Source organism: Mesoplodon densirostris, chromosome 10 (assembly GCF_025265405.1).
Source record: "Mesoplodon densirostris isolate mMesDen1 chromosome 10, mMesDen1 primary haplotype, whole genome shotgun sequence".
NCBI classification, from domain to species: domain Eukaryota; kingdom Metazoa; phylum Chordata; class Mammalia; order Artiodactyla; family Ziphiidae; genus Mesoplodon; species Mesoplodon densirostris.
In genome coordinates this window covers 77,357,222-77,381,275 of record NC_082670.1, presented here as the reverse complement: position 1 = coordinate 77,381,275, position 24,054 = coordinate 77,357,222, and the positions used below count along the sequence as shown (strand labels likewise).

Here is a 24,054-nt window from a genome sequence, read left to right as displayed (position 1 = left end):
TTTCCCTAATCCATTAGTTACAGGTGGCAGCATGGTGTTTTGGGGAGCAATAATGGCTTTGGTGTGAAGAATGCCCAGGTGTGGGGAGAGTTACTGTGTGGGATATGGTCCCTCATCTTGCAAATGGGGACTACTACATCCCCCCTCCCAGGATGGTGGTGAGTGCTAAATGAGGACATGTATGTATGTAAAGCTTTTGTCCCAGTGCCTGGTGCACAGCAAGTGGTCAATGAGCGGTGAGTCCTCCAAGTGCAGCCCAAGAGTCCTCCCGTGTTTATCTTCCCCTTCCCTGACTCTACAGCTTTCTCATGCATCTTTATTTACTTAAGGCTCATATTCCACCTGCTTCCAGAGAGTGTTCAAGAAGGAGCTCTAAGTTAATCTCTGTATAAGCGTGGTTGGCTATGAATTTACTGGAGAGGTCAGAGGTCATAATTCTACTCTTCTCCATGTAAAACTAGGCAAGCCCTGTGCCTCAGTTTCCTTATATGTCAATGGGGATAAAAGCAGCACTCTGTTTCTCAAAGGGCTGTAAGGAGGATGATAAGTCAAATAAATAGAAAGCTAAAATGTATTACCAGCAATCATTAATGTCAACTTGTAGTGGCTTGTAAATGCCACAAGGGACATGTTCTACAACAGGGGACAGCCTCAGACTATAATGAAACCCAGCGATAGAATAAGGCCTTATTTGTTTATCTTTGTGTCTTCCTCTGTGGACGGCCAATGTGAAAGGGTCAGCCATCCTGTTTTCTGCTTCCTCTAATGAACTCCTTGTGGTACAGTTCCTTACCTAATGTCAAAAGGCAAGTCTTGAAGGCAGAGACAAGCCAGAAATCTCATTGTCCTCTCTGGTTCACTTCTGACGTCTAAGTGCTTCGGCCCCTCGAGGTGAAGGTGCTGTGAATAGGGCTACTTTTCATTATGCACTTTCTCAGAACAATGTATTGAGACAAGGAAGACCACAGAGATACTCAGAAACATATCACACTTACTGTTGATAACCTGGGAAAAGTTTCCACTGTCCAGAAGCTGAGGTTCGAATGTCACTTTATGTTTTAGAAGCTGGTCTCATGAAGAGATGTGTCCTTTAACCTTTGTTCCCACCTGAGACTACTTCTGCTCCCCACCCCCGGCCTTTAAGTATTTTGTAGCATTTGCTTTGACAGACCACCAGTTGCCTCTTCTCAGACAAAGTAGATTGAATGGCCAGAACTGCTTGGGCACCGCTGTTGACAATTAAAATTGGAACACCCAACCACAGCCCACTCCCAGGAAGTTGGTACAAATTTATGTCTTGCAGCAGCTGTGTGGGCAGCACCTTCTGAGAGGCAGTTGCTTATTTGAAGGCTAGGATGAGCATGGAGCTGTAGAGAATGTGTCAGATGGTGGGAGTCTTCATTGTCTAGCAGTTGGTTAGGAGCTTGGACTTGGGAGGCAGATGACACAGTTAGAGCCTGACCTTACTAGCTGTCGGAGGTTGGGTGAGTCCCTTGACCTCTCTGAGCTTCCTTTTTCTCTTATAGTGGAATGGTAGCTGTTTCAGAGGGTTGCTCTGAAGGTTAAATGAAACTAAGCCTATAAAGCTGTTAGACTAGCGCCTGATAGGCAGTAAGCACTCAATGGATATCAGCTATTGTTATTGTTTACAAGCATGTAAAGTGCTTGGCACAAGTGTGTATTTTTTTTTTCTTTTTTTAAAAAATTTATTTATTTTAGGCTGTCTTGGGTGTTCATTGCTGCGCGCAGGGGCTTCTCATTGTGGTAGCTTCTCTTGCTGCAGAGCACGGGCTTCAGTAGCTGTAGCTCGAGGGCTCTAGAGCGCAGGCTCAGTAGTTGTGGCTCGCGGGCTTAGTTGCTCTGCGGCATGTGGGATCTTCCCGGACCAGGGCTCGAACCCGAGTCCCCTGCATTGGCAGGCGGATTCTTAACCACTGTGCCACCAGGGAAGACCCACAAGTGTGTATATTAAGGGTGGTTGCTGTTACCATTGTTATTGTTAGTGTTGTCCTTTGTCATCGGGACCTTGAATAAGCTTCTCAGCCCCCCGGTCTCTCAGAAACATACCCAATGGAAGTGACTCCATCACTTCTGGTTAGAGGCTCCCTCTGCACAGAACTCAGACAGGACTTCCTGAGGCAGTGGGTGGACATCATCGCCAATATCTGAAACAGACTCCAAGCTGTCCTCATCTAGCTCAGTCTTTGACCAAGACTTGTATAATCCTCTTCCTCTCTGTCTCAGTAACCCCCCATCAAATGCCTCCAAATTCTCAGGCAAATCCTGAAGTTTCTTAGGGAAGATTCATTCTTCCTCCTTCTGAAGCATGTAATTGACTTGCCACTAGAGCTCAGTCATGTATAGTAGGTGTCCCACTCCCAGTCTCGGTCAGTGTTTAGTTCAAAACTGTACCAAGTGTTCTCAATCCTGGCTATACATTAGATTTATCTGGTGGGGAGCTTCTTGAACATGTAGGTGCCCCACTGTCGATGATTAAATCAATGTGTGGGGATCATCCTGGGTATCTGTGTAGCTAACACTTCTGAGTGTTTATTTACTTTATGCCAGGCTGTGCATACGAGCAGCTCATGAAATCCTCATCACAACCATGTGAGGTGTTATCCTCATTCTACTGAGTGGTTAAGTAAGCTGGCCAGGGTTACCTGGCTTAGCTAGAGGTGGAACCTGGGTGGAATTTGGGAGTCTCTTGGTCTCCAAAGCCATGGTTTCCTAATTACTAAGCGACTTTCTCCCAAAATCTGTTTCAGGAGTGATTCAATATCTGAGCTTCCCTAATATTCTCACACACTTGTTGGAAAGAGCCTCTAGGCCCACTGATATTAGTGGATGCCTGATTTCAACTGTAAGGTTAGAGGAGGAAGCAGTGTTGAGGCGATACCCACCATTTTCACACCCTCGCCCACGCTTAATCTGCAGTCATTGCAAGGTGAGGCAAGTGTTAGTCATGTTCTTGGAGACCCAGGATGTATTGGGCATTTATTCTAATTAGAAGCAATAAAAGCATTACTCCTTATGGTATGTATTTCCTTGCCCAAAGAAGAAAGGTTTTGGGCTTTGGCAAAACAGAGAAAACATTTGATTCTTTTCCATCCTTTGTCTTATATTAAAGATGAGGCAGATCTATGGGTTTAGTCCATAGTTAAGTTTACTTTATTTAAGCATTTTGATTTTTAATGGCTTTGAGAATTAACAAAGATGGTTATAAAAATAACTACGGTGGAGTAAACTTCCAGAATCTTATAAACCCACTACCATTTATGTTGATGTGGCAAAATACAGTTATATTAAACACATATACCTGCACACACATGCATACACTCACATATACACTTAGGCATGCTTGCTCACAACTCACACAGAGAATGAAGAAAACTAGAAGTTTACTGTATTTTAAAATAGAGCAGTAAGCCTCATTTGGGTTGCAAAATTAGTAAATATTAATTTATTCACACATCCACTTATTCTGGTTTTGATGGGTAGAATTAGAGTTAGACATGCTTTGGTCTTAATATAGGAAGAAATGACCTAACCCTTTGAACCATTTGATAATGGAATGGACAGCCCTGTGGTATAAGTGAGTCCTCCCTCACAGAAAGGATCCAAGCAGAGGCTAGCTGGCTCTGGGAAGGAGAAGCTGTCTCAGATTTCTTTTCTGTTCTATGTTGTGCTAAAACCTAATGTAGCAGGTGCTTTGAGAAGGTGGACAGCAGCATCAGTGACCTGCTAGCACTTTGGTTTTTGTCTAGAACCCTCACTTTCAATTGTGTCTGTGCAGGGAGGTAAGCTATGGCTTCTGAACCCCTCTTATCTAAGTCTCTTTCAGTCCCTTTTTGGACCTAGCCAGTTGCACATGCAATTAGTGCTAATTGTTATAATTATCACTTTCTTTCCTGAAACTGATAACCAATTAATTTCATAGACTATGGATGATATGACATCAAATGCTATAGTTTTGTGGGAGTTTTTTGTTACATGGAATAAAGGCATTCTTCTGATCTTCATAAGGAAATCTTCTTAGAAAATTATCTACTCTTTGAGTTTCCACTCTGAGTTGAAATTCATAGAATAAAAGATTTTTTTTCTCATACTTTCAACAGGTATCTATTTTATCATGACAGTGGTCCTGACATTGGGGTCAACACACTAGAAGTGGTCTTATTCCTGATAGAACTGAAACATACTGTTGAGTGGACAGCACCGACACCCTGAATCGTCAGTTATTCCATTATAGTCATGATAAGAGCCATAAAAAAGAAGTGCAGGGGGCAGTGAGATTTGATAGCAAGGACACCTAACAGAGGGCTCAGGGAGACCTTCTGGAAGAAGTGCCATTTGAGTTGAGGCTGAAAGTGGAATAGAAGTTAACTAAGTGGAGTGGTGGGAAAGGAGGATGTTAAGCAGTAGAGATGGCAAGAAGGAGCCCATTTCTTGGAATGTATTAAATTGGATCCCAAATCAGGTTGCAGTATTTCCCACTGTGGATTTTCTGTGAATATTAGTCTGAATTCCTGAGACTTCAAAACCATTAAGGGAAAGGCTTTTGAATTCTATTTCACAAACTATTTGCTTTAAGGCTCTAGAAAATTATCCTTTTTGTACCTGTTTGTACTTTGCAGAACATAACCCAGGGAAAGCCTGAGTGCTATGGGTGCTGTAGTCAAATGTAGGACTCGTCTTCCTTCTTCAGCCTGAAACACTTGCTAGAAAAAACCCCAGACGTGCTGCGTATGTTCACATGTCATGAGAAGGGCACGTGCCACTCTAAACAACATCTGACATGCATCATGTTTCAATAAACTTCATTTTTTTTTTTTTTTTTTTTTTTTTTTTTGCTGTACGCGGGCCTCTCACCGCTGCGGCCTCTCCCGTTGCGGAGCACAGGCTCCGGACACACAGGCTCCGCGGCCATGGCTCGCGGGCCCAGCCGCTCCGCGGCATGCGGGATCCTCCGGGATCGGGGCACAAACCCGCGTCCCCTGCATCGGCAGGCGGACTCTCAACCACTGCGCCACCAGGGAAGCCCAATAAACTTCATTTTTGAATGAGGTCACAGAAAGAGTGAATTCTGATCTTTACTCACAGTATAAATTTGCTTTTAAAAAGGAATCCAACATTTAAAAAGTCATGCATCTTTTTCTTATTTTTAGGATTGTTTTGATTCCAACTGTATCCTGGCTAGCACCCAGGTTTCTATGTGTGTTCTGAAACTTTAAAAAGAACAGTTTTTTAAAGTTACACTGGCAGTTGAGAAACTTGGAAAGTGGAAACCGCATACAGCCCAGACAACTGAATTTACTGTATCTCATGAAGAAAATGATGTTAGTCTCTATTTATTGAGCATTTACTATGGGCCCAGCACACTCCTAGGAACTTTCCATACAATTTCTTATTTAATATTCTCAAATTACTTGTGAGGCAAGTACAATTAATCAAGCCACCCTTTTTTTTCTCTTGAGGAAACAGGCTGAATGGGGTTAAATAAATTGCCCAAGACCACACAGGGTCATAAAGGGAGGGACTGGCTTGACTCTATCATTGTGGGACCACAAAGCCCAAGTCTAACTCTTTATTACAGTTGTTCCATGCCTTGGAAACTGCACAATGGAAATGTTGCGTATCAGATCTTTAGACATTCAAACTGAATAGTAATTGTACTTATGGTTCCAGGCCTCAACAACTAATGCAAACATAGCCTCCTCTCAACTTCCCTTAAAATGTTCCTCTAACAGAGGTTTAAAGACCCTTTAAATGAATGGTGAGTTCAAGTTTACTACTAGGTGTAGTGGAGAAACCAGGATGCATGAGGCATAGTCTTTTTTTTTTTTTATTAGTTTCTGCTTTATAACAGTCATACATATACATCTGTTCCCACATCCCTTCCCTCTTGTGTCTCCCTCCCTCCCACCCCTCCAGGCGGTCACAAAGAGGCATAGTCTTTAGTTATCTAGCAGAGATGATATTATTATTTATTTATTTATTTATTTAATTTTATTTATTTATTCTTTGGCTTTGTCAGGTTTTAGTTGTGGCACTCGGGATCCTTCATTTTGGTGCATAGGCTTCTCTCTAGTTGGGGCACACAGGCTCCAAAGTGTGCAGGCTCAGTTAGTTGCCCTGTGGCATGTGGGATCTTAGTTCCCTAACCAGGGATCAAACCTGTGTCCCCTGCATTGGAAGGCATATTCTTAACCACTGGACCACCAGGGAAGTCCCTGGCAGAAGTGATATTAAATGCCACAAAGCATTCTCGCTACCACAGGTCTGATGAGTACTGCATGGGTGGCTGGGGAAAAAATGCTACTTAAACTTTATTAGTGCTGGTCTCTTATTTATATAACAATCATCATCACTTGTGATGTGGCTGCAGCTCTTCCGTCTGAATATAATTTTCTGTGTTTATCACTTTAAAAAACTTCTTATGTTCCTGGCTCTACAAAAAGGTCATAAACATTCATCCATAAAATGGACTATTATTCACCTATTGAAAGGGAAGAGGGAGATGTGCACTGACATGGAAACTGTCCATGAGGTACACAATTTTAGCTGAACAAAATCAAATTGCAGAAGAGTATGTATATTAGGACTCACTTGGTTACAAGTGGTAGACAACCACGGAGAAGCTTTTCCATGGCAGTGGAGCCATGGATGTTGCTAACTCTGTTATTACGTCCTTATAGTTCCTTGACTAGAGAAGAACAGAGCTCCAGTTGAAAAAAATCCCAGGACAGGATTCTGATTTGTCTGACTGTGGCCACACGTCTAGTCCTTGGAGCAACCACTGTGGCCAAGGAGGGAAGATGATGTGACAATATCTGAAGCCAGAAGAACGAGGTCTAAAGCTAGAAGGAGGAGATAAAGGATACTGAAAGTCAAAAACCATAAATGGACCCAATTTTTGTTAAAATATGCATTCAAAAGATCCAAGGGAATATACACCAGGTTGTTAAAAGTGGTTGGCTGTTTTTAGAGCAGATTTTAACCTCTTCTGGAATGTTTGAATTTTATTTTATAACCAGTTCCTCTTACTTTTGTAAGTTAAAATTAAAAAAATTTTTTTCATTAGAAGGTTAAGTAAAAGAAGGTCCTAAACTAGTAAGCTCTTGTTTATTCAGCTGATAATGTACCTCATTAATCAAACCCAGGAGCATCATTCTAAAGCTGTTGTCAATTTGGTATATATTTTTATCATTTAAAATAACTTGTTTTCTTTCATTATTCTCCTCCAAGCAAATTAGTTCCCTTTCATTTAATTGTGTAGTTAAGCCTTTTGTTAAGAAAAGAACTCTTTCTCAGAGCTGATCCAAAGCCTGTTTCAAGAAATGGATGAATTTTGGCAATATAATTTATGAACCTTTGTACAGTCTATAAGAGTTGCTTGGTGGTAGAACATTCAGTAATCTGAGCCACTTTTGTAGGTGGTAGGATATATACTTAATGCTTGGAAGGAAAGCCCACACCCTCTCCTGTTTTCTGGGTCCTGGCCCTGTTCTACCTTTATCTAGCATTTCTCTGTCCTGAGGCAGGATGATCAATGGGCACATCACTTTTATCTTTGCAGTACAACTGCGATTCCACTCTTAAAATTTACATTAACTATTCTCCTATTACTAAAAAATGGCTCATATTTATGGAGTACTCAGTGTGTTTATTCAGACATTTATCTCAGTGACTTTTCAAATATGTAGCCTAAAGCAGGTATTTTATAGACCTTCAAGATCCTTGGTTAAGTTGGGTAAACAAGACCGTTTTTGCTCCAAGAAACATTTCCGGTGGCTTGTTACCCTTTCTCTCACAAGAATCCACCCCTTGGGCAAATGTTTTTCTCCTGCTCAGAGAGACTCTGGACTGTAAAGATGAATGCAGGCATTTTCAGCAGCACTGGAACACCAGGAAGTTGGGTGTTAGTTAGAAGCTCTAGTATAAGAAATTCTTGTTTGGAACCCTAGGGTATAAAATTCCTATAATTGGGCCTCCCTGGTGGCGCAAGTGGTTGAGAGTCCGCCTGCCGATGCAGGGGATACGGGTTCGTGCCCCGGTCTGGGAGGATCCCATATGCCGCGGAGCGGCTGGGCCCGTGAGCCATGGCCGCTGAGCCTGCGCGTCCGGAGCCTGCGCGTCCGGAGCCTGTGCTCCGCAACGGGGGAGGCCACAACAGTGAGAGGCCCGCATACCGCAAAAAAAAAAAAAAAAAAAAAAAAAAAAAAAAAAAAAATTCCTATAATTGAAGCTCCAGACCCTTTTTTCCTCTTTGTTTTCTTTGTTCCTCAGAAGTTCCAATAAAACTTTACTTACAGAAACAATCAGCCAGCCCATGGGCTGTAGTTTGCTGATTTCCATTTCAAAAATATTATATTATATTGATTACTGAGATTTTGGTGTCTCCTTAAAGTTTGCACCCAAGGCTAGAGTCTCACCTGCCTCACCCTAGTCCTGCCCATTTAGCATGGAGTTTCACAGATTCATTTAAAACTCCTGACAATGTTACAACTATTAAACGCTGAATTTTTGCCACTAAGGAGGAAAACAGAAAAAAGGTTGGTTTTGTTATGTTATGGATATTTCAAACATCTTTCATGCTGCAACACCCTCCACCCAATTTTATTATTTTTCTCTCACTTAATGGATCCCATCATTAGCTTGCTTAAAATTTTTGTTGCGTCCTTTCAGCATCTGCATGGATGGAAGAGCAGACAGGATTCAAGGTAAGAACTGTTCATGGGTTCTAGAATAGCTTAACTCTCCAGAATGCCTTTAGCTTTTTAGAAGGAAAAACACAGTGGTATTTGAATGTAACTGCTTTAGTAGCAAAAAGCACAAGTCTAAGGAACCAGGGTTTGGGTAAGGCCAAAAGAATATATAAGCCTGTAGCATTCTGAAATTTTTAAAACCTGCATCTGTAGTTATTCCTCTCCTTAGGGGCTTCTAAGGGGCCTTTTCCACCTTGAAATTGTTCTTGAAAAATGGGTATGGTTAAAAGTCCTTTTAATTTTACAGCTTTTAGCATAATTTAAAATGTGCTAATGAACTACCTTTAAATAACCAAGTCAGGGAACACTGCAGGAAGAGGAGGCCTAAAGGATGGGCAGTAGCTCATGGAAAATACCATATAGAAACAGACACAGCCCAGGCTTAGGCCTCAGCATGGCCATCTGCCACATCTTCTCAGAAGCAGAGTGAGGAATCCCCCAATGACTGTAATAATGTCTACTTATGAGGTTTCCCCAAGGTTTGTTTTCTTTGGGGAATCTGGTCACTGGGCCAGATCTGGTCACTGGGCCAGATTTGGCCACTGGATTCTAGTGGACTGGAGTGAAGCTCTTTGTCTAAGCACTAGGAGGATGGTTTTCCAATTCAGGGAGAACTTGTGTCTGCAAAGAAAAGAAACTCGCTCAGGCTACCTGAGACAGAAAAAAGAAAGGTATGTATCTATTGGAAGGACATGGGGGCCTCTCATGGAAACCAAGGACAGCAAAGGTGGCCAGACTTCATGACTAGCCAGAATCATAGAAATGGAAAGTTACTGGAAACCAAGGAACTAAATAAATGGATGTAATTTGGACATTTAATCAACATTTTTTTTTTTTTTTTTGTGGTATGCGGGCCTCCCACTGCTGTGGCCTCCCCCGTTGCGGAGCACAGGCTCCGGATGCACAGGCTCCGGATGCGCAGGCCCAGCGGCCATGGCTCACGGGCCCAGCCGCTCCGCGGCACATGGGATCCTCCCAGACCGGGGCACGAACCCGTATCCCCTGCATCGGCAGGCAGACTCTCAACCACTGCGCCACCAGGGAGGCCCTAATCAACATTTTTTACAAGCCCCTGAAAGACTTACATGCCTTGACATTACAGATACACAGAAAACTGTAAATGGGGAATTAATAGCTGTTTAATTATAAATACCTACACAATGTAGCTTTATGGCTTTTCATATTTACAAACATTTCATTCATTTGAAAACAATTATAGGTTAGATTTTCTTCTCATCTCAATAATTCTTGAGTATGCTTGATGATTATAGACAAAGCATAGCCACAAGTGGATAAAACGAATCAGTCAAAAAAATTTAAAAGCAAAGTTAAAGAAAACTTTCAAAAATTTCTACAGGAAAAAGGATACATATTTTGATGGTGCTGGGTTTTGATATGTTTGCTATGATACTTAGGGCTACCAAGCACTTAAAACATTTTTGGCAAAGAGAATTGGCTCATATTGGCTTAGCTGAGCCAATAGGTTGGCTTCCTAAGGGTCAGGTGATTGGGCCTTTTCTTTCTTTTGTGGCAGCCCAATGATGTTTCTCTTCAACTAAAATCTACCTTGTTAAGGGATATGTACAAATTACCTCCTGCCTAAGAAGGACAGATAATTGTTGAGTTGTTTAGGGATTTTGTTTCTCATCTAACTAGATTCTTCATGTGGTGAATGACTATTCTGGGTTACATATACAGTTTTCCTTTTGCTTCAGATTCTGATATGGCCCTGGGTAGAGCTGACAAAACTGGCTGATGGGGTGGCTATGAAATCAGCAAAAGGAGAATTCAGAGCTGCTCCTGGGTTTGGACCTGAGTAGCTGGTTAAATGGTGGTGCCATTAATCTGATGGGCAACCTTGGGAGAGAAGCAGTTTGGTACATAAAAATGCAGAGTCTTGTTTAGGATAAATCAAGTTTGGGATGCTAGTTAGATACCCACACTGGGGATATCAAGTAAACAGCTAGCTATCCAAGTCTTTTAGGCCTTTAGGAATCTCGGTTTCTGTCTATATGGCTCCCTATTCTCCTCTCCGCAGACCAGCTTCCTTGGCAAAGGTCTTAGAGCTCACTTCTCCATGATCTTTGGCTTCATTGTTTTGGGTGCCATGGTTCTGATTTGGGCCACCACGGTCTATCAGCTCACCATTCAGTACCAGCTGGCTGACTCATTCTCATGGCACAGTTTCAAATACTGTGGAGATATCCTGTGATAGCCCACCCAGAGGCAAGTGTCCACCAAAGATCTGATCTCTGGTGGGGCTCACAGAGTATGCAGGCTGCTGCTCTGGACTGAGCACAGGATAGAGCAGGAAAGCTGGATGTGGCAAGCAAATTTTATGACATTCCCTTGGGAAGTATTTTCTGAACCCCAAGGTAAAAAGTTGGCTGTCCTTCCTTCATGCTCCTACAGTTCCCACAGCTTTGTCCCTTCTAAGTGGTATTGTAATGGCCTGTTTTCGTGTCTCCCTTACTACACTGTGCAATCCTTGAGGGCAGAGGCTCTGAACCTGCAGGAATTAGTACAGAGTGGATACTCAGTAAGTATTTGTTGAGGGAATGAATGCATGAATATGTGAGAAAGAAATACCTGCACAAAGCGTGCTCTCTCTGACTTGCTGGAAGGGATCACCACAATGAAGAAATATGTAAAAAAAACAACAAAGCAAAGCAAAGCAAAACAAAACAAAAACCAACAAAAAACTTGGAGCCACGTAACAGGTTTTGTAAAATATAACACATTTTATAATTTTCTATCCCTAGCCCTCAAGGGCTACTTGTAAGCATTTTGAACACTGTATGCATTTATATACATATTTAAACATAAAGTTAGAGAATGTTGGCTCTAGAAGGAATCTTAAGATCCTTTAGTTCAGCTTTTTAATTTTTCAGGTAAGAAAACTAAGTCTCAAGAGGGTAAAGATGACTTATTTAAGATCCCTAAAGCTTCCAGTCCTTGTTCTACTATATAAAGTTGCTTTCTATTTAAAACAGTTATTCTTTACTTTTTCAAGGACCCAATGTGAAAGAATTCTGTTGAGAACCATAGATCTTCTCTCTGGAGGAAAAACGTACATAGGCATATAAATAAGACATTGTCCCCATGGAGTCCAAGGATTCCTATTTAGAACCCAAGGATCAAAGGAAAAGAGATAGGGTGCCCAAGAATAGTGAGCCTTAAGCATAAATTTAAATACATTTTTAGCTGGGTATGTTACCTGACTTTTCTGAAAGATAGAAACATCTTACAGAGTTTTTGTGAGAGTAGTTGAGAAAATGTAAGTGCTGCACTTAGAAGGTATTCAACAAAACGTTGGTCACATTTCAAAAGACATGGGATTATAGGACTTCTCAAAGGACTCTACAAGGCTTTATATATATATAACAAGCCTTTTCAGTTGAGGGAAAGGTACATGGGAAACTAAACACAACAGGTATAGTTTGCTTTTGCCCACAGAGCATCCACGTCAACAGAACGAGTGCTGATTTCTTGGTGACTGAGAGAAAGAAGAGGATGAGGGCAAAGAGGCCTCAGGGTCTACGGGTCTGTGAAAAACCTTAAATACCAGAGGTGTAAAAGGAAGGTTTAAGGAATAGGGCATTTGGGCTGGAAAAGGAAGACATCCTCCTCTTTCAGGGGCAACTTCCTTCATTTAATATTTGAATTCCAACCAGGGGAGGAAAAAAGGAGTCATCCCTGGTCTTGGATGATTCCATTTACCTCTGCTTACCCAGACATCCCATGGCTGGATTTGCTTCATTTGCCTAAGCTTCCTATAAGACTCATCAGGACAGGAAGGAAATCACTGCTCTAGTCCTGCAAACTGACTACTCAGTGAAAGAGACCAAATCTGGAGATTCCCTTGACGTTTGGAGTCCCCTAATAGACAATGGTAGCAGCTGGGGCTCCAGACTTGCTGGGTGGGAGCTTTTTCCAATGCAAAACCTGTCCAGCTCCTCATGCACATTATCCTGAAGTGTATTTGTGTGTGTGTGTGTGTGAATGAACTGACACCATCTTTCTACCTTAAATAGGACGATGCACACACTTTGCTGGGCACGGATGAGGCAGTCAATGAATGATGGCAACTATGATGATGATGATGGTGATGATGGTATTATTTTCTTGCTCCCTTCTTCATCTTCCATTCTCTTTTTCCTTCGAGGAACAAGAAAGTAAAAGTCTTTTGAAATCCCTTCACCCTCCTAAAGAAGATAAAACTAATGGGAGGGTGCCAGGGTAAGGGAACCTCGACCCCCGCTCTAAAGCTTAACTTGAAAGATAGTTGCACCCCCTCCACCACGTGTCATCCCTGTCCCTGTCGCTGAAGGCACCTAACTAATCCCCGGAGTGCCTGGCAGCTTTTGGAGGTGGGTAGCCGGGAAAGGGCGTCGGGGACAGGAGATGGAGACGAGATGCTCCGAGACAGCGGCCTCCTGGGAGGAGGCGTTATGAAGACCCCCGCGCCTGCACCCCGCCCGGGCCGGGCGCTCTCTGCTGCCCCCCGCGGAGGTGGCCGCGTCCCAGCCCCGGCCCCCACCCTCAGCAGCTCCTCGGGAATGCTGGGAATGTGAGTCAGGGCAGCGGCGAGCGAGCGAGCGCGCCGAGCGGCCGGGCGGGGGGCCCGGCGGAGCGCAGTTCGGGCAGCGCCCGAGCGAGCGCGAGTCTCGAGACTGCGGCGGGTGCCGCCCCCTCGGCCGTCGGCCCCGCCCGGCCCGGCGCCCGGCCTCGGCCCTCGGAACGGCGCCTTTCCTCCTTCCCTCCCCCCGCTTCCCTCCCTGCTCCTCCTCCTCCTCCCGCTCCTGCTCTCTCGGGCTTCGGCTCCGGTGCCGGCGCCGGCTCCTCCCGGCCGCCCGGGGCCAAGGCGACAAGAGGTTGTAAAAATCCATGTGGGACGGCCCCGGGGCGAGCATCGGAAAGGTGAGACGTCGACGCCGGGGCCGCTGGGCGCCCGGCTCCCTCGGGGCGCCCGTGCCCGGGCATCCCTCGTGCCGGGTCCCCCTCACTCGTGGGGAGCTGCAATGCGTTATCGGGGGGAGCCGAGGGGTGAACCACCCGCCTCCACCAGGGCTTGCTGGGGCGGGGGAAAGGATGGGGCGGCCTAAGGGCGGATTTGTCTCAATGTAGAAACCCCCGGATTGGAACAAGTGCACGGCTTCCTCCGGCGCGCGGGGGCCGCTCGCTCGCCCCGGCGGCCCGGGCCACCTCCCGCAATCCCTCTCCGGCAGCCACCCTCATTGCTATTGCCTTTCTTCTTTCCATCTCCCCCTCTTTAGCCTGGCTTTCCCCCTCTTGCCTTGAAGGGTGGGGTGTTGGCAGGGGCAAGGGTCTCAGGGAATTCCCAAGCAGAACAAAGTAGAGAAAGGTAGAGTCTCAGACTAGGGGGTGGGGTACCTAGCTGCTTCGGTGGGCTCCGAGGGCAGCGGTTTAAAATAAACAAACAAACAAACCGTGTCAGAGAACATGAAGCGGATTTATTGGGGAGGGGTAGCGGGTGGTGGTATATGCAAACGAATACGATGTGAAATTAAACTGAACGGCATTCCTTCCCTCGCCTTTCCCATATCCGAATTATACAAGAAAAGGGATACTTATAGGATTGTACCTATTCATTTTATTTATTTTTTATTACTGTCGGAGCCTTTGAAAGATCATCTTAGGACAGTGAAGATTAAGGGCTGCTTTGGTGCGGGATAATAAAACAGCGCTCGTAAACTACGATCGGCCCTGCCTTATTTATTTTGTACTTAAGGGTCTCTGTTCTCCTTGCCCGAGAGGGAGGGTCCGCTCTGTTACGAGAGGATCTGATTTTAGGCGGCTACCTGCCTTTGCTGGATGAAAGGCAGTTTACTCCCGGAGCGGTGAATTGTCAGCTCCCTCTGTGATTGACAGCCACACCTACCACTTAGGTGGGCAGAATGGGGACCAATGGAACCTCAAGAGCCAATCAATGCTCGAGAGAGGAGGGCAGTTCCCACTGTCAGGGTTAGTTTCCTGGTTGGCTTTTTAAATCAGTGGTTTTACTTAACCATTGGTTTATACCAGGTATGAGGCTCCAGCTGTGAGAGGCAGACAAGCGAGAAGAAAACTCTTCAAAAATGGGCTTAGAAGCAAGTATGCTTGACTTGTATTTGTCACCCCCATCCCTTTTTTCAGTTGTAGTAGTTGGGGATGCTCAGGCCGTTGGCTTAAAAATGAAAATGAAATGAATCTGTGTAAAGAATGAAATGGGAGAGTGTGTTGGGGGTTAGAATTGCCCACCTATTTCTCTAGAATTGCAGGCTCCTTTATAAGAGATACCATTTACTCTTGAGGTATCTGGAAAAGGGTGTGGCATTTTGTCTCCTATGGTCACTCTTGTCCTTGTAAAGTCACATTTTTTCTCAGTATACAGTACTTGGCTCTTGGCTCTATTGGGTGGATTTTTAAGATATTTTTGAAGCAGGCAAGCATGCTTTATTTGGATTACCACGAATAGATTCTTTTAGTTTTTGACAATATAACCCAACTTCTGGAAGTGAAGGCTGCCTTCTTCACTTCCAGTTTGGATGCCAGTTTGGAGGTGGCAGTGGGATCAAGCCAGATCCTTTCTGGAGGGTAGAAGAGTTTATGTTTAAGGTGAATTTGCTTTTAAGGTGAGCCATCTTGTCGGTCTGCTTCTGTGCTTTAATGAAAGCCTTGTACAGTTTGGGGGTGGTGGTGTGTGGGTTGTGATGGAAGCATGGCTTTCACCAGGAAGATCTTCAAGGGTGGATGCATTGTGGGCAGAAGGAGCAGATCCTTCTCAATTCTCTATTAGTGAAAGGCTAATTTTTCAATACTCTTGTCCCTGAATTCAGTGGAAAAATTACTGGTTGAACCAGAGAGCTGTCACCTTATAGAAGTTGTTCCTGGATGTGAATATAAAGCTGTGCATTCAGCATTTCATGAACAGATTGTGAGCCAGCATATACTGATTAGGATGGTCTTCATGTAGGAGAGGTTTGTCAAAGTAGTATTATTACTATTATCATTATTGTTATTGCATATGCTAGCGCTTTGGGGAGTACTTTACATGTATTTTCTTTTTTAAACCCTGCAAAGCCCCTATGAGGTAGGTAGGACTATTATCATCCTCAAATTATAGATGAGGAAACTAAAAGGAATTAAGTATCTTGCCACAGTTTAGTGTGAGAGTGAGAACTCGAGCCCAGGTTTCTCTGACCCAGAGCCCATGACCTTGGACATGGCCTTGAATTCAAATTTTGGTTGTGCAGTCTGCATGTGTCCAGTCTGCAGTGTGGGCTCTTCCAGCTTACATAAGGTCTATTCTGTTAAGAGTCCACTGCCATATTGATGGTCTTTGCACTGTCCTATTTGCCTTGCCACTTTGAAAGCTGTTGCCTCCACCAACAGGCAATTTAAGTAATTTTGTGTATTATATATTTCCAGTATGTCAGTTTTGGCCCAAAGGAAATTTGGTTTCAAACTTAACGGTGACTTAAAAAAAGGTAAAACAGACTAGAATGCACACTCTTCCATTTTTCTTGATATCTTAAATTTCCATTTGGAGTTCTGAACAGGTCTTAGTTGAATACATGCTCTTTTCATCCAATTGTCTTGTTTTCTTGTTTTGTTTTTGCTAAAGGATAGGAATTTTATTTTCTCTTCCACTTACAAAGAGATTCTTTTTCATTAGTGATGAAATATAATTATATTTAAAATTATCCTATTAAAACAATATTGCTCTCTTGCTTTATTATGCTACAAAACCCACAGACAAGCCTATCAGTGTCTTCTTCCCATTGATGAAACTCAGTGGTCATGGTTGGCCAAAACAGGTATCCTGAAAAGTTAGTTTAGATGAATGGTATTGGAGTCCACAAATTCACCTCAACAGATAGTCTTTGATTTTGGTGGGGTTGACTTTGTACAATCAACATTTTCGTTTGTTTTACTAGGACTTTCTTTAACCCCTTTTCTCAGCTCAGAAGTTAACATTTTGGCCGTCATATGGGAGACCTACCTGCCAGCCAGCAGTTCAGTTTTAGCAATGTTTACGTTATTCCTTGATACTTTATTGTGATTTTCCTTATTTTAGGAAGATAGTAGAACAAAAGGAAAATAGAAAAGCATTGATATTAATGATAATGTAGGTCTCATAAATTTAAGACTGTTGATCCAAAGATAGAAATCATTAGGTATACCAAAGGCAGAGATGCTTTAACTGGTTCTTTCTTACCAGAAGAAAAAGAACAAAATGAATGATTATGTAATAAATGTGAAATTATATCAAATGGTAAAAAATAAATTAGTCAACGTTTGCTGCATAACAAAACTCCCGGACTTACAGCAACAGGTATTTATTCTTGGGACTTCCCTGGTGGTCCAGTGGTTAAGAATCCACCTTCCAATGCAGGGGACGTGGGTTCGATCCCTGGTCGGGGAACTAAGATCCCATATGCCATGGGGCAACTAACTACTGAGCCCTCACATTCTGGAGCCTGTGCACCACAACTAGAGAAAAGCGTGCCACAATTAGAGAAAAGCCCGCACGCCACAACAAAGAGCCCACATGCTGTAATGAAGATCCCGTGGGCTGCAACTAAGGCCTGACGCAGCCAGATAAATAAGTAAATAAATAAATATTTAAAAAAAAGAAAAGAGGTATCTTCTTCTTCTTCTTTTTTTTTTTTTTTTTTTTTTTGCGGTACACGGGCCTCTCACTGCCATGGCCTCTCCCGTTGCGGAGCACAGGCTCCGGACGCGCAGGCTCAGTGGCCAAGGCTCACGGGCCCAGCCGCTCTGTGGCATGTGGGATCCTCCCGGGCTGGGGCACAAACCCGCGTCCCCTGCATCGGCAGGCGGCCTCTCAACCACTGTGCCACCAGGGAAGCCCAAGAGGTATCTTCTTAAAAAACAAACAAACAAACAAACAAAAACAGGTATTTATTCTCACCCTCATGAGTCTGTCGGTTGACTGTTATTTGACTCATCTAGGTTGGGCTCCTTGTGGTGGCTCTGCTATAGGCTGTAAGTTGGATTCTGGTCTGCTCCACCTGTGTTTGGGGCCCAGGCTGAAGGGATAGCAGCTACTTGGAGCATGCTCTTATCACGGCAGATGACTGTATTCAAGAGCCTTGCCAAGTTGCACAAGATAATGTCATTTCCACTAACAGTGTTTTTGGATATACCAAGTCACATGGGGAAGCCCAACATCCATGGGTAAAAGTAGACTCTGCCCATAGTTGGGGAGGGAATATTTGATGAACTATAATCTGAACTCCTACAATGTGTAAAAAGTATGGTGTTTTTATAGAATTTTGTAATTTTTTCTTCTCATTCTTGGGGAATGCAGTCTTCATCCCCTCACTCCTACCTCTGGCTTTATGACATATAAACCTAGTGTTTTACTTTTGCATTTCAGGAATATACCATGTTTGATTCTAGAGGGCTGACTGTAAAAGCAAGTATGAATATATACATGAGTGTATACATGAATTACTTAAATGATCAAGGCACTATTTATTAGAACCTACTGTGTTTGAGGGACTGTGCTCAATGGAGTGAGGAGCTCAAGAATTTTTGTCTGACGTGAGTCCTGTTACCATAGAACTTATTAGGAGTAGGTGTCAGGAAAGACTTCTTGGATGAAACGGCATTTTCCTGGACCTCGAAGCAGTGACAGTTTTAGAGGTACAGATAGAGCAGTGGATATAGTAGAAGTGTAAGGAGCACATCTGGTTTTAATGAGTTATTCCATTTGGCTAGAGGGTAAGACACGTGAATAATAATAACAATAATAATTATAATAATAGGAATAATTATAGCTTAACTTTTATCGAGCAGTTAACTATGTGCTATGTACTCTGCTTAGCACTTTACGTAAAGTATATAATTTAATATTGGGGTAGACATTGCTGATTGCCTATCCAGTATTCATTCTCTCCTTTCTAACTAAAAGAACTCCAATTTTGTTTGGGATGGAGATATGCACATCTCACGCTCCCAAACTCCCTTACGTGAATGGCCACGAAATTCAGGTCTTATAATGATGCAAGTGGATGTTGTTGGATGGGGGCCTTCCTTAAAGCTTAGTGAGGAGGACACACTTGGCTGATATACCCCAGCAGCATTTGACCCCTTTTTGCTTCTTGCTGCTGGGAAAATGGGCACAACTCCTTGAGGCACAGCCACGAACCACAACAACAAAGATAAGACCATGTATTAAAAATGACAAAGCTGGAACCTGGAAGGCTCTTGGTCTTGATGACATTGTTGAGCCATAGTACCAGCCTAGACTGCCTTCCCCTGTACTTCTTGTTGCTTAAAACAAATAACCTCCTTACTTGTAAGCCACTATTTGTTACTTGTAATCAAACATAATCCTCGCTGATACATACCTTCTCAAGAGCCTTTCAAAGTAGATGCCATCATACCTATTTTAAAGGTGAGAACATCAAAAATCAGATTAAGGCATTTGCACAAGATCTAGGATTCATCACTATGTCATTTTGACTTTCAGGGTCATCATCCTGCCTTTGGCTGGGCAAATATTGCCACAGAAGAGATAGTGTTGGAAAAGTAATTTGGGGTAAAATTGAGGAGGCAACTGGATTCCAGGCTGAAAAGTCTGAGTTTTAGTTCTGGGCTAACGAGTACAGTTGGCCCTCAGTATATACGGGTTCTGCGTCTGGAGGGTTGACTGTAAGGGACTTGAGCATCCTTGCATTTTGCTATCCATGGTCATTCTGGGAGCCAATTCCCTGCAGATACTGAGGGACAACTGAGTAAGATGATTTGGAAAAGACAGAGACTGGAAGTTGGAAGATCATTGAGGCTTAAATACATGACACCAGTGCTTTAGTGTGAATGAAAATGGAGGAGAAGCTGGGCACAAAGGTGAGCTGGGAACGTGAGAAGAGAATGGAACTGAGTGAACACAAATCATAGTTGGCTGTTTACCTGTAATCTTCTGAGAACAAAAATGAAAGTCTCCTGAAGGTTAGTATTAACTTCTACTAATGGCTTCACATTTACCAGGAAGTAGGGAATGAGTAATGTAGAGAATTGTTAATGGGATGTGAATCATTGTTTAGTGCAATAGGTGGGGACTTCTGCTTCTTGTCTATATCATTTACTGAACCCTTGATGACCTTGTATGACATGATTTTGGTCTGGGTCTGGCTCCATTGTGCCAAAGGTAGCAGAGATGAAGGGTATCGCCAGAGAGTGGTGAACAATACAACAAATTCTGTCAGTGGACTTATTTCCACATCTGCTAATCATTCTGAAGCTTTCTTAGGGGTGGGGCGGGGTCAATTTAACTTCCTGGGCCTCCTTTTTTTCTCCTCTCTACTTTTTAAATCTGTAAAATAAAGGATTTGGTTTACATTAGCGGTTTTCAAATGTTTTTCAGCTGTAGAAACTTTTGTTTCCTGAAAAAAAACTTGTCTGGACCCTGAGTATATTTACAGAAAAAAGCAGAGCTGCTCTGAAAATTCAGGGTCCAGGTTTGTGTAGTCTGGTATGTCTTTATGTTGAGGCCACTGATCTGAAATGATCCCTACACATTCTCCCAGGTCCAGGATTATGTGAATCTTAGAGCTGTCCAGATGTTTTACTGGAGCATCCTCTTTAACAAATCCCTTTGTTATTCCACAGCTTGCTGTGTTTTAGTATCATCCAGGGTAGAGGTTGTTAATGTTCTCCACAGCTACTTTTTCTCCAGGTGTATGTTGTGTTACCTGTATGCTAGAACATTTAATTTCCAGTGTGAGACCATCCAGTACTCTTTTCTGCTGTGATGATCATGCAAGCACCTGTTGAGATGGAGGCTCCATCTGCCAGGGTCCCTGAGTCACTAAATGAGCAAAGCTTCCAGTCAACTGGCATTGGACATACAACGTGACCAAGAAATACCTTTGTTGTTTTAAGCCATTGAGATTTTGTGATTGTTTATGCAGCACTTTTTAAAAAGCTTATCTTTACTGATAGATCATCTTTTAGCACATCTGCTAAACTTTAACTTACTTTTTAAGTGTCTTCTGGATCAACCTGAGGTCTGGCCAACTTGTCCTTACTTTGTGCTTAGGAAAGAAGGAGGTAGCATCTACATTAGCTGTCCATGTAGGCCTCTGTACTCATAGATTCTATGAATTGGAATACTTATGCTTAATTACATTTGCTGTCATGTTAAAAAAAAATCCAAAGATATATTGTGTAGTGCACCTTACTTAAAAAAAAGCGCCTTTAATTTAATGTCCTGTTGCTTTTTAAGGTAGTAGAACCTCAGTGGTTTGGGGAAGAATAATTATTATCAGTTACCATAATAATGGCTACTATAGATTGAGGACTCATTCATTGATTTATGTAATATTTATTGAGCATCTACTATGTGATAGGTACTGGTGGTATAGGGGTGAACCATAGATAGTTCCTCACTTGGAGCTTACACTCTAATTGGGGGTTGTGGATAAGTTTGCTCTGTTCTATGAAGGACACCAGTTATGAGCATTTACTATGTGCTAGGTGCTTTATATCCCTCATTTCATGATACCCATAAAGGTAGGTATATTATCCCCATTTTATAGATGAGGAAACTGAGCCTCAAAGAATTTGATAAACTCTATTTAGACAAGAGCTTTTGCCTTTTGCTGTATCCCCCAGTGCTTAGAAGAATCTTTGACACATAGTAGCTGCTGAATAAATATTTGTTGATTGAATAAATGAGCAGAGAAATTTGCTTAAAATTAATGCCGTGGTAGAACCGGAACTTGGTTGGGTGAACCCACATCTGCTTGACTCTCAGGCTGTTAAATTATCAGTGGGCATAGTAGGAGCAGTGTGTTTACACACAGTTACAACAGAAGCAACAACTGAGCCCCACCAGTGTCAATGCCAAAGGCACCAGCAAGAGCCAGATTGTCTCTCTTTTATGGCTAGGGCCGAGTTCTCTGCATGATTTGCTACTCACTCTGTCTCAGCTGGGGAAACTCGAGGCCATTACCTCACTGACTTAATTGCTGTTGTAATTGGTCACCCCTCTCTTGGGCCAGTTCAACTTCTGCTCTATCCGGATTTCCTTAGCACTTGGCTGCCCCTGTTTCCCAGGTCTGTGCCTCAAGTTCTGCTTTTAGCATTTTGTGCATTTCTTCTCCACTTTCGTTTTCCAGATTTGTTGCTTTGAAGTTCCAGGAAATCTCTAGTTGCTGGCACCTAGTGGGCACTCAACAAAATTAAAAAAAAAAAAAAAAAGGGAGAGAGAGAAGGAAAGGAAGGCAGCCAGCACTTTCAGGAAGGAACTAAGTGATTACTTTTTCCTGGGAGTCAATAGTGAGATTGCAGCCCCAGCAGATGAGGAGTATGGATTGGGTTGGAGGGCATCTCTGGGGTACACCTATAGATGGAAGGCCAGTGGCAATGTTCATAGATGCCTTATACCAGCAGCTTTACTTTGCTGTGGTTCTTCAAATTCTACATTTTGCTCACTTAATTCTCTTGTATGTGTGCAGTGTGTGCACGCACGTGTATGTATATGCATGGGGGGAGTCTAATTCTTTCTTCCTGACTTACAGCTTTCCACCCCTAAAGGTAGTTGTCATTCTGTGATTTCAGAATGTGAATGAATTACAGGCAGCAAAGTGCATTCTCTGTAAGTGTATTAAGAGCAAACTATTAATTCAAGGTAATTTCTTAGTGGCTCAGAAGACAAGAGCCTGAATGGGAATTGAGCAGTGTGTTCTTTAAGAATATGCTCAGATCCTTATGCAAACTGTGAGAGGCTTTCCCCTAAAACAGTATGGCTAATTATAGCAATAAAGGGCAGGGTTTTATGTAAGGAATTATACTGAGTTGTGCACTGTAGTTACTAGTTCTTTTGTAGCAGATTTCTCTAAAACATGATGGGTGTGGTCAGGGTGGGAAGTTCATCTTCTGTGGGCCCAAGGTGATTGAAGGTAGGGGCCCAAGGTGATTTGGGGTCTGGGAGCTGCTCTGAGGGTGGAGAACAACACTCTGAAGGTGGCAGGTTGAGTGGCTCTGTAAGATGTGAGGTTGGTTATTTTCTTGGTGACACTGGTAGGCACCAAACTCCTACCGAGGTGACTTTCTTATTCCTGGTTTAAGGCAGATTAGCCATGCTGCCTTCCTGCCAGCTGGCTGCAAGCTAACTGCCATCCCTGGAGGAGCAAGACTGTGGTTCAAAGGTCAGGATCCTAGTGGAGCAGTGTTGTTGATCCTTTTCCACATTTGGCTCTCAGGAGAGGGCTTCAGATGTGTTTTCTTTCTGTCTGGTAATGTGTGCTTTTTGTTCCTTCTGGGTAAAATTCTCCCTGCTTCCTTCCCCCCACCCACTTTGGTTCTCTAGCCATCTTGTTTCTGAAACCTCTCCATGGGGGGAAGCAGGAGGTTAGGTAGTGAATTGGATGATAGCTTGGTATTCTTAGGAGCTCATTGAAAATAGGTCCTGGGCCTCCCTGGTGGCGCAGTGGTTGAGAGTCCGCCTGCCGATGCAGGGGATACGGGTTCGTGCCCCGATCTGGGAGGATCCCATATGCTGCGGAGCAGCTGGGCCCGTGAGCCATGGCCGCTGGGCCTGCGCGTCCGGAGCCTGTGCTCCGCAACGGGAGAGGCCACAACAGTGAGAGACCCGCATACCGCAAAAAGAAAAAAAAAAAAAAAAAAAAAAAAAAAGAAAATAGGTCCTGTTTGGTGCTGGGTGGATGCAAAGGCACTGGAGTTTCAGTGACTGCTGTTCATCAGGCTTGCAAGCACAGAGCAGTTAGCAGGCGTACATAAGGGAAATTCTTTACCTTTTTTGTTAAGTCTGAGAAAATACCATCTTTTCATACAGAGCCTTAGAATACATTGACAGGACATCCTTAAAATCAGCAACATGAATAGCTGCTTAGAATAACTTCCGAGCAGATTCTTTTGGATTCTTTTAGAGATGTGAGCGCTGACCTGCGAGTCAAGAAACCTAAATTCCATTTCTGCCTTTACCACTAGCTTTCTACTTATTTCTCCGTTTCTTAATATATATCAAAACCATCTGGCTCTTTTCCAGGTCCAAAATGATTTTTTTTTTTTACAACAGGTTTTTCATGCAAGGGATCAGCTAAGTAACTGCATTTTATAAGCTATTTTATCCTGGAAAACAAGAATGTCTGGTGTGCTTTCATGATGGACTTTATTAACAAAGAGTTAAGCCATTATATTATATTTTCACTGTATATATGTGTGCTTGCTTCATGGCAGCTCTCTGCTGGCACTGGGGATGCAGTTGTAAACAGAGCAGAGTTGTAAA

The 24,054-nt window shown here is 43.2% G+C and overlaps 1 protein-coding gene across 12 annotated transcripts in view; it reads left to right on the top strand.

The window, feature by feature from the left end:
* Window positions 1-13,511: 13,511 nt before the first annotated feature.
* The window catches only part of ERC2 (ELKS/RAB6-interacting/CAST family member 2), a 985,114-nt gene continuing 974,571 nt past the window's right edge, over window positions 13,512-24,054 (top strand). For all 12 annotated transcript variants that reach the window (XM_060111325.1, XM_060111324.1, XM_060111322.1 and 9 more), the window contains exon 1: window positions 13,512-13,688. The gene's annotated coding sequence lies outside the window, so the exon portion shown is untranslated. The remainder of the gene's footprint in view (window positions 13,689-24,054) is intronic.